The sequence below is a fragment of the Plectropomus leopardus genome, chromosome 6 (genome assembly GCF_026936395.1).
Source record: "Plectropomus leopardus strain MGB_pleo_1.0 chromosome 6, ASM2693639v1, whole genome shotgun sequence".
Lineage (NCBI taxonomy): Eukaryota > Metazoa > Chordata > Actinopteri > Perciformes > Serranidae > Plectropomus > Plectropomus leopardus.
In genome coordinates this window covers 17,215,894-17,230,523 of record NC_142181.1, presented here as the reverse complement: position 1 = coordinate 17,230,523, position 14,630 = coordinate 17,215,894, and the positions used below count along the sequence as shown (strand labels likewise).

Below are 14,630 nucleotides of genomic sequence, written 5' to 3'. Positions count from 1 at the left end.
CAACATTCTGACCTCCACCTTGAACATGCCTGAATAAATTCACAACAATCAATCTCAGTTACAGGCTGTGCACCACTCAGTGACAGGGATGAAGTCTACATCATTAATTTGGAATCTGAGGTTTATAGCATTTGACTATAGAAAAAGTAAAATGTCTTTTGCAACAAAGGTGACATGTTCTGTCTACAGTCTGCAGAGAGCAGTTTCACATTATCACCATTAAAAAAATAAATGTGGTATATTAAATATAGGGCAGAATTATGCTTTTCCCTTTATTTTAATGGAGGCTGTCAGTGTATAACAAATGACTGCAATAAAGGACCGGCTGTATGATGGAATTCAGTCCTCCACACATATGCATTTCAAAGCTCTTATAGGGGGAGATGCGCGGCAATGTGACAAACAAATTCAATAGACCGAAAAAGATAAATCGACACAGAAGAAGAAAGACAGAGTAGTGTTTGCTGCAAAATTCAAAAAGCTCTACAAGACTGTACCAGAAAGTTACCCATTGACTCAACAGATGTGGCCAGTGTTGACTGTCAAACCTTAAAATTTTTTAAGAGTTGGCTTCCATTTTGTTTTTACCGCTGTTGATATTATCTATAATTACCAGTGCTAAAAGACGGATCCACTGAGGAAGCATTTCTTGCTCTCGTCAGGAAATCAACTAACTTAAAACATCCGCAGGCCAGTTGCACAGACGTGTTGTTGGTAGCTGTCCAGAATAGAAAGTGCTGCAGAAGCCTAACCACTACACTGTCCCTCAGGAATGGTTTCTATTTCAGTGTAAGTACACTGTCTGCCAATGGATATGGATGAGGTGATTGAAGGAGGTTTGGAGGAGAAGGACAGGAATATTTTATCTCAGAGTGAACCTGCTTGGCAGATTGTTCTGGCCATTAAGCTTTGGTCGTCTTGTGTATCCTTGGTTGGAGTGCTTAGAGCTGAACAGGATACAGGTATTACTTGGTACAGTACAGTAATGGAGATGTGAAATATAAAAAAGCCAGATAAAACTACTTTGTTTTCTTTTTTCTTTCAAACAAACCCTGCTTCATTGTCAGAAAGCTCCATAAATCTGACTGAATGGTGATTTAATTTTGTCAGCTTCACATAACCCAAATGATACTCTTTTTCCACCAAAATTAGTGCGTATATCCAGGTTCTTTTAACGTGAAAATCGGCTAAAAATAGGGATAGACTGGCTTCCCATTGCCAATTGACCAGAACCATGTGTAGATGAGTCCATGCTGGAAGACAGATTAGTAAACAGTAGAAAGTGTGTGGAGGCCAGTAAAATTTTTACAGTGGTTAGTTTATATCTACTTTATTCAGTCTCCATTTTAAACTTAAACTCAGTGCAGACTTATTTTGAATGATATGCTGCTTGGACAGAGACGGACGGTAGTTCACGGTGGCACATCACTGTCATGCACTTGAAAAGTGTCAAAAATTGGCACATCCACCCAGCTGTCATATTAGCGTCATGATGTTCTCAGCTGATCAGAGTTGGAGCCGATAAATATCAGTGACTTCTGCAGTCATTTGTCTTTGGAGTGCGTTCTGATTGTAACCTTTCCCATTAAATACAAAAGCCAGATGCTAACAAGTGTTTTGGTTTTTTGTGAAGTGGGAAAAGGGCTTTGTAAACTTTGCATCACCTCCCAAGTCTCATTAAAGTCTTAATTAACATAACCTCTCTACTTTACTTTATCCAACATGTATGTGGCTTTGGCTGTAAAATGATTTTTCAGAGAACAGACTTAGAATAGCGAAACTGCAAAATATCTGTGGAAGTTGCACTCTGAACCCTATGTCCTAGATTCATGCAGTGCATAGAAAACAATTTATATTGCAGCGAATAGATTTGCTCTGGAGGTTTATCGCATACTTTAACCCTTGTATTTACAGAGGGTTTGAGGCGGCCTGGTGTGCAGTCATGACTGCATATTGTATTGTGGCTGCCATTCAGGATTTCAGTTTTGAGTCCCTTGTTTCATTTAAGCAGTTGTGAGAAATCTTATGGAAATTAGTAATAATAGTTAATAATAATAATAGTTCTAAAGCTAGTTTCTGTTCGTATTCCAGCATTCTGTATGTTTGTAAAGTGACAAAGACTATGGATGAGTTTATGTTTGTGTGTCAGTAAAGTAATGTGCTGAAACATGCTGTAAGTGCCATGGCACCACTGGGATGGAGAGATGTAGGTGGGAGAGAACCAGGAGATAACATAAGAGATCGAGTGAATGAGGTAATGAAGACAGTGAACAGCCAAGATCATGAACACGACATGAAGGCTTGGACTACTGATACATGCTGACCAGAGTTCAACCAGGGACAGCAGGAAGGAAGCATGCAATGCTACAGTGAAGACAGGATTGTGCTAAATGGACTGGTTCTGTCACTTACAGTAAGATCAACTGGGAAGTGAGGTCCAGGCCTTCTCAGTGAGGTTGAATGTTGCATGAAAATACCCCCCTTACACAAATAAAAGCCCATATAAACAAAGACTGTCTTGAATGCTGCCTCTCTCTATAAGGATAATTGTTGCGGAAAGAAAGACGTTTAGCATTCAGGCCCTTGGCTGATTCTGACCTTAGAGTCTGAGCTGTTTGTATTGATGCTGCATCTTCATTTCTTTCTATGTGTGTTTTCATCCACATCTGTGTGTGTGTGTGGTTGTGCACTTGTGTCTGCTGGTTGTTCAAGGATGTGCAACCATGCATGCATGTGCACGAGTGTCTTTCCTTGTCTGCCTGAGCACATCTTCGTTTTAGCATTTGGTCATTGTCAGTATTTGCTTCAGAACTGTGGCTGCATGCTGTGATTTCATTATATTATGGGAATTATGTTTGTTGGATTTTTGAAGAAGAGATTTTCACACCTTTTTGGAACATTAGTAGAGACATCCCTTTGTTGATGATAGAATTTAAAGGGGAAATATGAGGGAAAACAAGTTCAGCCATTGGTTATTAGAATATATTACCACCCACTTGCCACAGTTCTGCTGTGGGGAATAGACAGTGGTAGAAAGGGAGGGATGTGATGCTGATGAAGCTCCCTCTTAATACTGGGTTTTACAAAAGCTGATCAATGACAACCAAAAGTGGTAGCAATCGTGTTTATGGAGCCCATGCTTTTTTGTGCAAGTGCTTGTGCTGTCAAATGTTATTAGATTAGATTAAATTTTGCAGCTTACAAAAAAATTGATGCTCTAGTATCACCATAATGAAGTTGCTGCAGTCCGCCCGGCAAGTGGAACAAAAGTGCATGCTAATCGTACCATCAGGGTGGCATTTTAGCCTCAGGAATGCAAGGTTTGACTTTGCAGTGATTCATAGTCTGCCAACACTGAGTCTGCACTGACAAGGAGACAAACAGGAGAAAAGTAGACCAGGAATGAGAGCTGTATTCTCATGTAACTCTCCAAAGAAAGTTAAAAAGCACATAAAAAGCAAAATATTAAACTATTCCTTTAATAGTCATTGTTTGCAGGTAAAGAAAATATATCAAAATCCAAACATTTGCACAGTTTGATAGAATCAATAATAATATACAGTCAGAACCAGTCTCTTAAGTGACCTACATTCGTGTTTTGTGTTGTGTTACACTTACATTGTACCTGGTGTTGTGCTGCGCCATTTACAACAACAGTACGCTCAGCGCTCAGAGTATGCTGCAATGAATAACCAGGCAGTATATCTATTTCAATAGAGATAGAAAATCTATCATTGGCAGCAGCTGTTTTAATTGTGACAGTCTGCCACAAATAAATGAATGTGTGATCTAAAAATTACATTTTTCAATTCATCTCAACTTTAAATGTGAGGTTTTGAAAGTGAAGTATTGAAATGGACTGGATGCATTTCATGTTATGTCTGGGAGCTGCACAAGATGTTTCTGAGGGCCGCCACTTTGAGCAGCAATGTTTTTTTGAGGTATTGTGACACGAGTCCATTAAACCAGGTCTAGGGAAGTATTGTCAATAAAGTTAGTTAGAAAAAATAAGCTTTGCAACTATTAAAACTGACTATTGTGAAACCACATCATTAGGTAAGTGAAAACAGTCATTCAGTCAGCTGCCCACATACAGCAACATAAGCTATTGCTGGATAAACAGCTGACAAAACATTATCATGAGCAGCAAACAGGTATGAAAAGACTATTAGCATAAGGCTCAAAAGCAAACAAAAACTCATTCTAGATAGGATACATGTCTGGAGGACAATATGAGGCCATTAGAGTTGCTCACATAAACACACACAGGAACACAGACTGTGAATAACAACCCCTCCTCTATCTTTCTCATTTTGAGAAAGAGATAGAAATGTATGCTTAGGTGTATGCATGTGTGGCCACGTGTTTGTATGATTTATATGTGGACACGAACATGTGCTTCGTAGCTTGCAAACTACACAGGACAGAGTTTGGGATAAGCATGCTCTCTGACGATGTGCTGCTTTGTCTAATCAGATGATAAAAAGGAAAAGGTCTGTTTAGTTTATATTGCTCACTGTGAGGTAAACTCATAAACAGCTGCCTGCATGTGTGCACACACAAACGCACAGTGCATGCACACAAACTGAACCCTTGCGGATTTTTGCAGCAGCAGCTCTGCTCTGCTGAGCTCTGCTATGATGACAGTCTTCAACTGTGCATAATTTCCAGGGATTCCAAAAAACAGTTATGAGTAGACACAAGCCTTAAACACAAGAAAAACCTACCTTTACACTTAAACTGCTTGCTTTTATCGGACTACAAGCAGCTTCAGTTTCCCTTAGCTCTGAAGATTTTTATAGACTGTTTCAGCTGCTTGTTTTTGTTTTCCAGTCTTCAAGTTTCCCTTTTTGGTTCACTGTCACAGCTCTCATTAGCATCGTTTGCAATTACAACATTTCAGGAAGAAGGCAATTAGCAATGAGAGTGACTCCAAAATTAGCAAGACATTATTAAAAAGTAGAAGAAAATTACTTAAAAATCAAAAGATAAAAGATGAGAAGAGATGAAAGATAATTTTAAATTTGTAATTTTCCCCAAACTTTTTTTCCTTTTTTTCCTTAGACATTTTCCATGGAAATCAAACCATTTGCTCAGGGTTCAATGGTTAAACTGACAGACGAGCACTTCTTGATGCAAAAACACCAACTCTTCTTTTTGTACATTTGCTTAAAATATCAAAATATTTGGGTGAAAAGTTGTGTTTCTTAGGGCCCTATAACATTTAAAACTGTAAAAACCAATGTTCAGGAGCCTCATCTTGTAGCAATGGTGGTCTGATCTTGTCACTAAAATATAAGGTGAGAGGCTGTTAAATATTCATGATATCAGGGCTTTCTATATAATTCATGTTTTCTGTATGCAGCCACAACATGTGTTACTTCATCTCATGTCACCAACACTGTCACACCAGGTTAGACCTTATATTTGTTCAGTTAAAGTGGGATTTGTAAAGCAAAGTCAGATGCTTTGTGTGTGCTGGTGTGTGTAAGCATGTACTATCCCAACAGATCGCAGTGGTTTGTAGATACACACTGAGAGGGGGTCAATCTGAGGTGGCAGATGTGAGAGCATGACACACAAGAATGGAGGGAATGTGTGCAAATAAACTGAATTGAGACCAGTGGTGAAGAACTCCTGATAGCACATCTTTCCTTTTCTCTGCCTGTTCACGTAGTTAGGTCGCAGTCCATAGAAAGAGGCAGACAAACACTCGAACCACATCTCACCTGTAATCCCAAAGAGATTGCACACACACACACACACACACACACACACACACACAAACACGCATATAAAGCACATATTACAAACACAAAGTATGTACAATTGCAGGCATGGAAGTGGTCTGAATTTCTCACAGACTGGCCCTTTCCTGTTCCCAGGCCTCTGACTACCTGAGTTAAAGTGACACACCACACACACACACACACACACACACACACACACACACACACACTCACACACAGACAGACACACACACACACTGAGGTTGCTATCACAGTTCTGATAAGCAGTCCATGGATTCCTGAAGGGTTAGCAGAAACAGCTTATCATGCTGCTGACGCAATGCTGCCCAATAAAGAGACTCTTTCTAGTTTGACCAACAGGGACTGACTGGTTTGGTTGTGTTTTCTGAGTCTGGTCTGATGAGATCAAGCAGCAGCAGCAGGAGCCCCGCACTAGTTTGGGCGCCTGTTTCTGTACGAAAGCAAAGGTTGAGCAAAATACACTGTGGCTTTTCTGCTAGAGTCACACATTAACAGCAGGTTTTTTTTCCTCCTTGTCAAACATAGATAAGACTTGGAAATAAGACACAAGAACATTACAATGTATATTTCATCGTCATGTTGTAAATGTTTCCACTCTGCTACCCCACACGCATGTACAAACCTATAAAGACGAGTGTTTGAGCAACATGTTCCAAGTCATAACTGGTGCAAACAGGCCACTAGTGGAGATTTATCCCTGGTGGAGAGTAACAAACAGGATATGGTACATTCGCTGCTGTGCAAACCCATAAACAACTCCTAATCCATCATATGGTAACAATTACAGAGAGACAGAGCTACAATAAACAATATGTGGCTTATACTGTATGTGTGGGGTGAGGGTTGGGGGTGGTGCATTTGTGCATCATCATCATCAGTGTAATTTTGATAATTTCCTGTTTAGCAAAGTAGTTTCATCACATTAAATTTAATCAAATAAATCCTACTGTTCTCATGAGCAATTCTGCATTATTTGTCATTTAGGAGACAAACACATAATAGATTTGTCAGCTAAATGTAGGCTCCACGAGGTTAGAAAGTCAGTTGTCTAAATCTTTGCATGACTTCTGGAGGACATAATAATAAAGCTTCATTTTTATCTATCTACCTATCTATCTTTCTATCTATCTATGCACACACACACGTGTGTGTGTGTGTAGCTAGTTGCATATTAGAAATGCAACTTTCTAATATGCTAGTTGCATATTAGAAATACAGCTTTGTAGCTTGACAGTTACATTCATGCTGCAATGTAACTAGCAGCTTAGCTTTTACGTTTTTTTTTTTTTTTTTTCACAAATACCACCACATACGGTATGTCTCCATCAAATGTCAGGAAGGTATGACGGTATGAAAAAAAAGTTACCGTCCAAGCCTACTGTTCATACTTAGCAATATACCATATTGTGTGAGTTTGTTTTTAAGATGCCACCAGAAACAATTCAATGCATCCTGTTCACCTTGCTGTCTGTGTGGAGTATCAGTGATGCCTTGTTCTCTTCTCACTCACAGTGCATTTATGTCTTTTGCCCCTTTGAAATAGATCTCAGGCAATATTGATCAACTAACTCTGAGGCTTTCCATAGCTTCCTGTATCATTTGCAATTCACTGAATATTTCTTATCAATGAATTAAACACCACTTGTTTCATGTAATATTAATCAAAGCCATTAAAGAGATTTTCTTTCAAAGTTCTTAGTGCAGAAAAGGTTTTGGCAGGCTTTATTATCAAACCTCCTACTAGCCTTTTCATTTCACAAGATTATTATCTCATCACTGTAGCTGACTGTACAACTGTTTGTTACAATTGCTTAACTTATATACAGGTAATTTGAAATGGTCTTTAGAAAGGGTAGAGAAAATGTTTTAATATAAAACAGATTTCTCTCGAGACACTCGTCATGCTGTCACTTTTGCATCCCGCATTTTTCCAGCTGCTCAAAGATGGCAGATGGTGCTACAAACAAGTGACCAGCATCACAACACATTTTGGTGTCAAGCAAAAAGGAAGATGACATGATGGATCAGTTAGCCACTCGCTGCTAAAACCATGACTTTGATATTTCTTTTTTTTCTTTTTGTTAATGGCTACTAAACAAGGACTTTTCATTTTTATTTTATTTTATCAGTCATAGAATGACAGCAATATATTGCAAATCTTAAAAAAAACAACAAAACTGCAAAGAAGTGCAAAAAAACCCCATTGCCTGTACATAAGTTACATTCACAAACACACCTTACAGGCAGTGGCGAATCTTACTGGTCAAAAGACCAGAATTTTGCCAGGACAGTTTTGAAACTGATTTTTACATCCCAAAAATATCTTCAACACAAGGTACTTCCATCGCCAGGGAATATCCAGTGGGATGGAGTTTTGTAGCAGTTATGATGGAGTCTACAATGAGTGCATGTAAAGTTATGTGTTGCCCAGGGACTTGAGTGGCTTTAGCAAACAGATAACTGAATGTCCGCCACCACTCAAAAGAAAAGATATAAAATTTTTGCACATATAATCCAGAAACAAATTGTGTCTGAGGCGAGAGAGCGCACATGTAGCACCCACATCAATGTAGCCACTGATGAACCACTGATGAAGGTGCGTCTGTACCGTTTTCTTGTAGCATCTCATCCTAATAGCAAGAATAAATGTTTGAATTGTAGGTTGTTTTATTTTTGCAAACCCTGAATATGTAATAGTTTTGCCTTATTTGTCACATATAAGTTACCCACATAGTAAACATATACATATGTTTTTATCCACTTCTGTACATCTTTATTTTCCCCATTTTGTACAAAAACAAACAGAAAAACATTATAACCGCAATGTGTTTTCTCATCTCTGAAGTATTACAGGCCTTGTGTAAGAGCTGCCTCTTGTATGATCAAACTCAGCTATTTTGGTAACATCCGCAGGTGGATCACTAATTTGGCGTACTTTGTTTAGAGCAGTGAGTCGTGTGTCCCTGGCATACAGGCTCTCCTTAGTCCCTGTTTGAGTGTGCCACCCAAAACTGTGGAGCCCCACGGGTAAAGAGTTTCCCGCTCTGAGCAAAAAAGGGTCAGAGCAGCACCTTCAAATAACATTTCTGGTGCAAAACACGGAGAGGCAGAGGGAAGAAGTGAGAGAGAGCAGTCATCTCACTGCTGCATGGCCCCCAGAGACACAGGCCCTTCTCTCTCCTCCCATTTGCACATGTAGACATGCTCAAACACATGAAGTCAGCAGTATACATTTCGACTATACACGCATAGAGCACAGCCTGCATTCTCCTTCAACATGCACAAGCACAGGCAGTCTGTTGTCTCTGGCAGCCAAACTGGCCAGTGACGTCTCCTCTGACCCAATGTGTGTCAGAATATGACTAATAGTTTTTTTGTGCCATTATCCAAAAAAGGTTATGACAACAGGAACACAGCCTGTAATGTCTGAAAAGCAGAAGTTACACATGCAGCAGGACAAGGCCGTAAACTTTGCCCACGTGTTTACCTTTGAGAAAAATTAACAGCAGTCACAGGCTCAGTTTTGGTTTACACTTTCACAGCCACAAACTAAAACACAGCGATGTGTCAGAACAATGTGTGACAATGCATTTTGCATAATTTATGTTTAATGTGTGAGAGAAAGCTGGAACTTTTTGGCTCATGAGCAGAAGATGATTGCTTGAACTGATGTGTTTTGTAAAGCCACTGATTAGAACTGGCCCATAACTATGTAACAATCCTCTTGGCGTCCTTCTGTGTAATATGCTCGGTATTTTTAGTTTCTCAAAATGCTTAACACTGCATCTCTGTGCATGGCCAAATATTCAGAGCCCAGAGGTTTAAGTTAACCATGACAGAGCTAATTAGTAAAATATAAGAAAATTAAAAGTCTGTTACCATTATGAGTCACCCTGTGATCTAGAAACTTGCAGTGTTAAGAAAATTCTGTATGTTTTATTATTCTATATATACACCTGGTGTACTTTTTATGCACTTTTGCTGTGTTACAATAAATGGGCACCATGTGTCCAGATTATATTTGGAGTTCTATTTTTGAGAAGTCTTCATTTCACAGCAGATTATGTCTGGGTTAATGAGGTGAAAATGAATGGGCCTACTTTGTGGATCATAACTGAACTGATTTCAGTACTCAGAGTAACTCAGAGTCACATCCCATATCATGCAGTGTTGATGCACATGAGGAAAGCATATGTTTCTTGTTGCTTTACAGGTGTGGAGGCAAAAAAAATCTGTTTCATAAACAACAACCTTAACAGAGTAAAAAAAACAAGTCAAAAATTCTTGATAAACTGTGTGAGAAAGGGACAAGAGAAATGTATGAAATCAGCAGGTTCAGCAAAGACGAAGCACACACAGGTTGGGGCTAGCAACTGGTAAACAATGCATGGAAACATTGCACAATAATGTGATAACATTTAGAACCAGGACATTATGGGTTATGGTTTGCATTATTCTGCTATGGCATTTTTATTTTTATTTAAAAAAAGGATTTATTGTTCCACCTAGCAGGCATGCAAAGAGACACTGTCAATACACAATGTGAGTCCCTACATGATGTGAGGTGTGCATGTGCAAAATTGTTTAACGGTATGTTTACAGTCTCCAATTATTGTATTAATGGACAATGTAAACTTCTCAAATATTATACAGGTGATCTGTGATTTCTCTTCATGGCTCAGCTTCATTTACATGAATTTTAATGTATATCAGCATTATATCATTTTGCTGCTGTATATAAATCTGCTGAGTTCATCTGTCACCCTCAAACTACATCAATGAATCAAAACCATCATAACAGCTCTCAGTGCATATCAGACAGCTGATGGTGAGGGCCTCACATCTTTACATGTTATTTTAAGAATCCTCACATCCCACTTAGACTACTGAGTACAAGTTGTGCTGTTTAATCCTTAATCCTTCTTTTTCTCCTTTCTTCAAAATAATTAAAATACTATAAAATAGACTGATGAATGTAGTTGTGACTGCAAAACATCACCATCAGTCACAACAATGTACTCTGTTAACAGATTAACCCTTCAAATAAGACAAATAAATTCCAAATCTCTGAAATTTAACAAAAGTAAAAAGTTTATACATCAGCTGTTCGATCAGCTGAGAGGCAGGCCTAAACGCAGCCGCCTTGAAATCGCGAGATTATCGCCGTCCACTTTCGCATGACGTAGAAGCAATACCTCCATGGCGATCCATGGGCTAGGGCCATGGATGTATTACAGTAAAGCGACATCACTATAATACATCCATGTCGTAAAGTCAGACACAAATCTCACCGGTATGCATTGCTCCTTGATCGCCGGTGATAAGACTTTAAATGCACAAATCAAACGCACCCATTATGTCACGTGACCGACAGGTGCGTAGTGCGTGCTAGCTAACGTGCCAGTGGCTTCTCCATTAGCCTGTCCTCAAACCTACTTTTAAGGACATGCATGTTGAATTCCTGTTTTTTTGTTTTTGTTTTGACAATTATTTCAGATGGAGCCGCAGGCGTCATTCAGCTCAACATGTTTAAAAGCTTTGAGGAATTCAGTTGGACAGAGAGGCCGAGAGGACTGTTGGACTGAGAATGACCGAGCAGAGACGCTGAACCGGGGACAGACTGAGTGTGAAGACTCTCGGCATTACATTCAGACAGGTGAGTAGACCTACTAAAACAAACCCATTGTTGTAACTTCAACATATTGTCTGCGTGTGTGCGTGTGCGCGCGTGCGGGTGTGTAGAGAGTGGGTAGTTTTCTGCTTTGGTGGTGTTTTATTTAGTTTATGTAATGTTACAAGAAGTAACTGCTTATTTACTTTCATGTGGCTTAACAAAGCTTGCAGGGTGAGGTTGTCCACGGGTCTGGGGGTTAAAGGGAAAAGCTTTCTGGGGCCATATTTTACTTATTGCACATTTACATATGTCAACCAAAATGCCCACTGTTAGGCTTCTTGTTAAAACAACAAAAGTAAACATCAAATGTAGCCTATTTTTTGCTTTAGTAAAATGAAGCCTGTTTAAAGAAAGACCCCTCCCCTGAAAATGCTATGAGTAATGTCTGGTACACAACCATTGCGAAAACAGCAACAAACAAACAAACAAACAAACAAAAAAGACTGCAGGCAGCTGGCCACATAACCTGATAATTTACCAATCTAAACTAGAGACAGAGAGAGCGTGGACACATGTTGATGTGAGTAAAGCAGATTTAGGGAGGCCAGTTCACTGGCCATTTCTGTGGGTGTGCCTGGATTGCAATGCCTGTTTTATATATAATTGGTTGTTTTTGTTTTATTATGTGAGTTTTATGTCTTTTCTGGATAATTCTTGTGAAAATAGAGGGAATCAGTTGCAAACTTGTAATTGATAATCAATTGTGTGCACGGAAAGGTGCAAATTGTCCTTCTATAGTGGTCTTTATTGTTTATGCAGACATAAGGGCTCTTTGGAGTGATGTTGTTCTACTAGTGCATCTGTTAAGATTTAATGCAATTAATTTTTTTCCAAATGGTGGTTTTGAATTTAGAAGTAGGCTAGTAGGCCTGTCACGTATTGTCATATAACATTATTTTCTGTCGTTATGTTTTCAAAATGTAGCTGCGTACAGCAATCAGCTTACAGTCTTACCATATACAAACTTATAGGACCAATTAGTGAAGAAGTCCTGTCATCCCCTCTGACAGGTTAGAGCATAATGTGGAACGTTTACATATGCTGACGGTATAAATCAGGATATGTGTGATTGTGTAAGCAAACCGCATACAGATACCCTGATGAAGGCCAAAAGTAAACACACACATATCCAGTACTATTCACAATGATAGATGACACTGTTACAATACTTCCTCAGTACAAGTGGAGGAGTGTGCCTGGACAACATCTATGAGGGCAAAGGTTGGAGAATGTTATTGTCACAGCTACTTTTGCCAAAATGTGATTTACAGTGTGTTAGTGCTGATGTAAAGGCAGGGCTATACCCTGCTGGAGCTGCCCCACACTCAGTCCACTTCTGTAATATGTATGTAAAAGACAATCACAGTTCAGTGATGGTTTTTTTCCTTTGAGGTGGTTGAATTGGCACCTGATTTGTAAACATTTCACACAGGCCACAATAGCTGTGTACCTGTCTGCATCCTTCGACAGGTCAAATGTCCAAAAACTTTTGGTTTGGAAAGTAACCAGTTTTAAAAAAAAACGTAAAAGAAAGCTAAAACGTAACCATTTGGCCTCTTGTGCACCGTGTTTTCCTCCCTCAAACTCCTTGACATGCAAACCAGGTTTGAACAGAGCTTGAATGGGAATGAACAGTTTGTACTGGCAAATATCCACTGTCCATTGTCCTGGGATGATTAAAACACGAGATTTATGCCATGATTGCACTCTGATTGTACTGACCCATGTTGTGTAGTGCGGCTGTAATAAAACATTGTTCCTAAAGTTACATCATAACTCAAACTACTAATAGGGGAAAAAGGAAACCTCATACATGTCTGGCACATATATACAAATAACAAAATGTACCTGATGTAGCAGATGTGTTGACAGATGTTTTTAAGTTCTTTTTTTGGCAATTCAGACATAATGTAGCATCCATCAAGTCATGTTGACTGTATAATGACACAGCCCAATATGACAAATCACAAATGTGCCTCAAGAGGCACACCATTCGACACCCTCTCTCTTTTACTCTTGATTCAGACAAGGAAAAACTGTCCAAAAATCCCTTTAATGAGCAAAAATTCGAAGAAACCTCACGAGGAGCAACAGAGACGGGATTGCTTTTCCAAGACACCTGAGCCACACTTCCTCCTCCCTACCATGCAGACCAGAAAAGAGGACAGACTACACAACCACTGAAGAGAAAAGACTCAAACTTACACAAGAGGAAGAAAGATGAGAGGAGAGGCAAAATCTCCTGGAGGATGGAGATCCAGATCCAGAACATCTGGAATGATGTACCGACAACCAGGAGAGAGGAGAGGCTGTAGGGAGGTTGATGGTCCAGCACAAAGAAATTGTAAGGAGAGGACAATGAGGAGAGAATGGGGAGAGACGAGGAGAATTGAGAGTGAGATGGGCACACAGCTTGGAAGCTTATGTGAGGGTGAGGGAGATGCAGTGGTTGTCAGAAAGTTTACAGTACTCTCTTTGGCAGGACAAACATAGACTGTAAGCGCAAGGATTAAAAGACTCATCAAGACTGAGACAGACCTGCCAGACGAATAGTAACAGGTATAAAAAAACTGCCCGACAGATCTGACAGGTATGGAGGGGCATCCCTGTGTAGAGTGATGTGGAGCCCTTTAGAGGAGTGGTGTGTATGATCGTGGGGGATTTAGTGGCATGTAGCAGTGAGGACTGAAGATTGCAACCAGCTAAAACGTCTCCTTAGAATTCCTTCAGTGTTCATTGTTCAGGAGGTGTTTACTGGTAATAACAGGAGTTTTTTTTTTTACCAGGGGCCAAACTTTTGCAGAGGTCTCTTCCTTTTCTAGAAATGGACTCGGTAATTTAAATGTGTAAAAACACTGAATAAAGCAGTTTGACGTTTTTGATCAGGGTGGCTCTGATGCTGTTTGGCTTGTTGGTGACAGGTCGCTCACCTATTTTCTGTGATAACTTCAGACCCACATGTTCAAGAGGTTTTTACCCTGAGCCAAAATATCCACAGAGGTCTCTTTCTCTCAAAAAACAAATAGAGCAGGTAATTTAAACTGGTAAAAACACTGAATAAAGCAGCTACGCCCTAAAAAAGTCAGTGTTTTTCTGATGCTGCTCATTGTAGAGGGGCTGCTAACTACAGAGGCAGAAATGAAAATGCAAAAAAAAAGAATGGCCCTATCTAGAGCCAGTGTTTG

At 39.5% G+C, this 14,630-nt stretch overlaps 1 long non-coding RNA gene across 1 annotated transcript in view; it reads left to right on the top strand.

The window, feature by feature from the left end:
• The window catches only part of LOC148189351 (uncharacterized), a 169,661-nt gene extending 155,935 nt beyond the window's left edge, over positions 1-13,726 (top strand). The window contains exons 4-5 of the long non-coding RNA XR_015776799.1: positions 11,268-11,427; positions 13,471-13,726. This is a non-coding gene — a long non-coding RNA (uncharacterized LOC148189351). The remainder of the gene's footprint in view (positions 1-11,267; positions 11,428-13,470) is intronic.
• Positions 13,727-14,630: the final 904 nt, after the last annotated feature.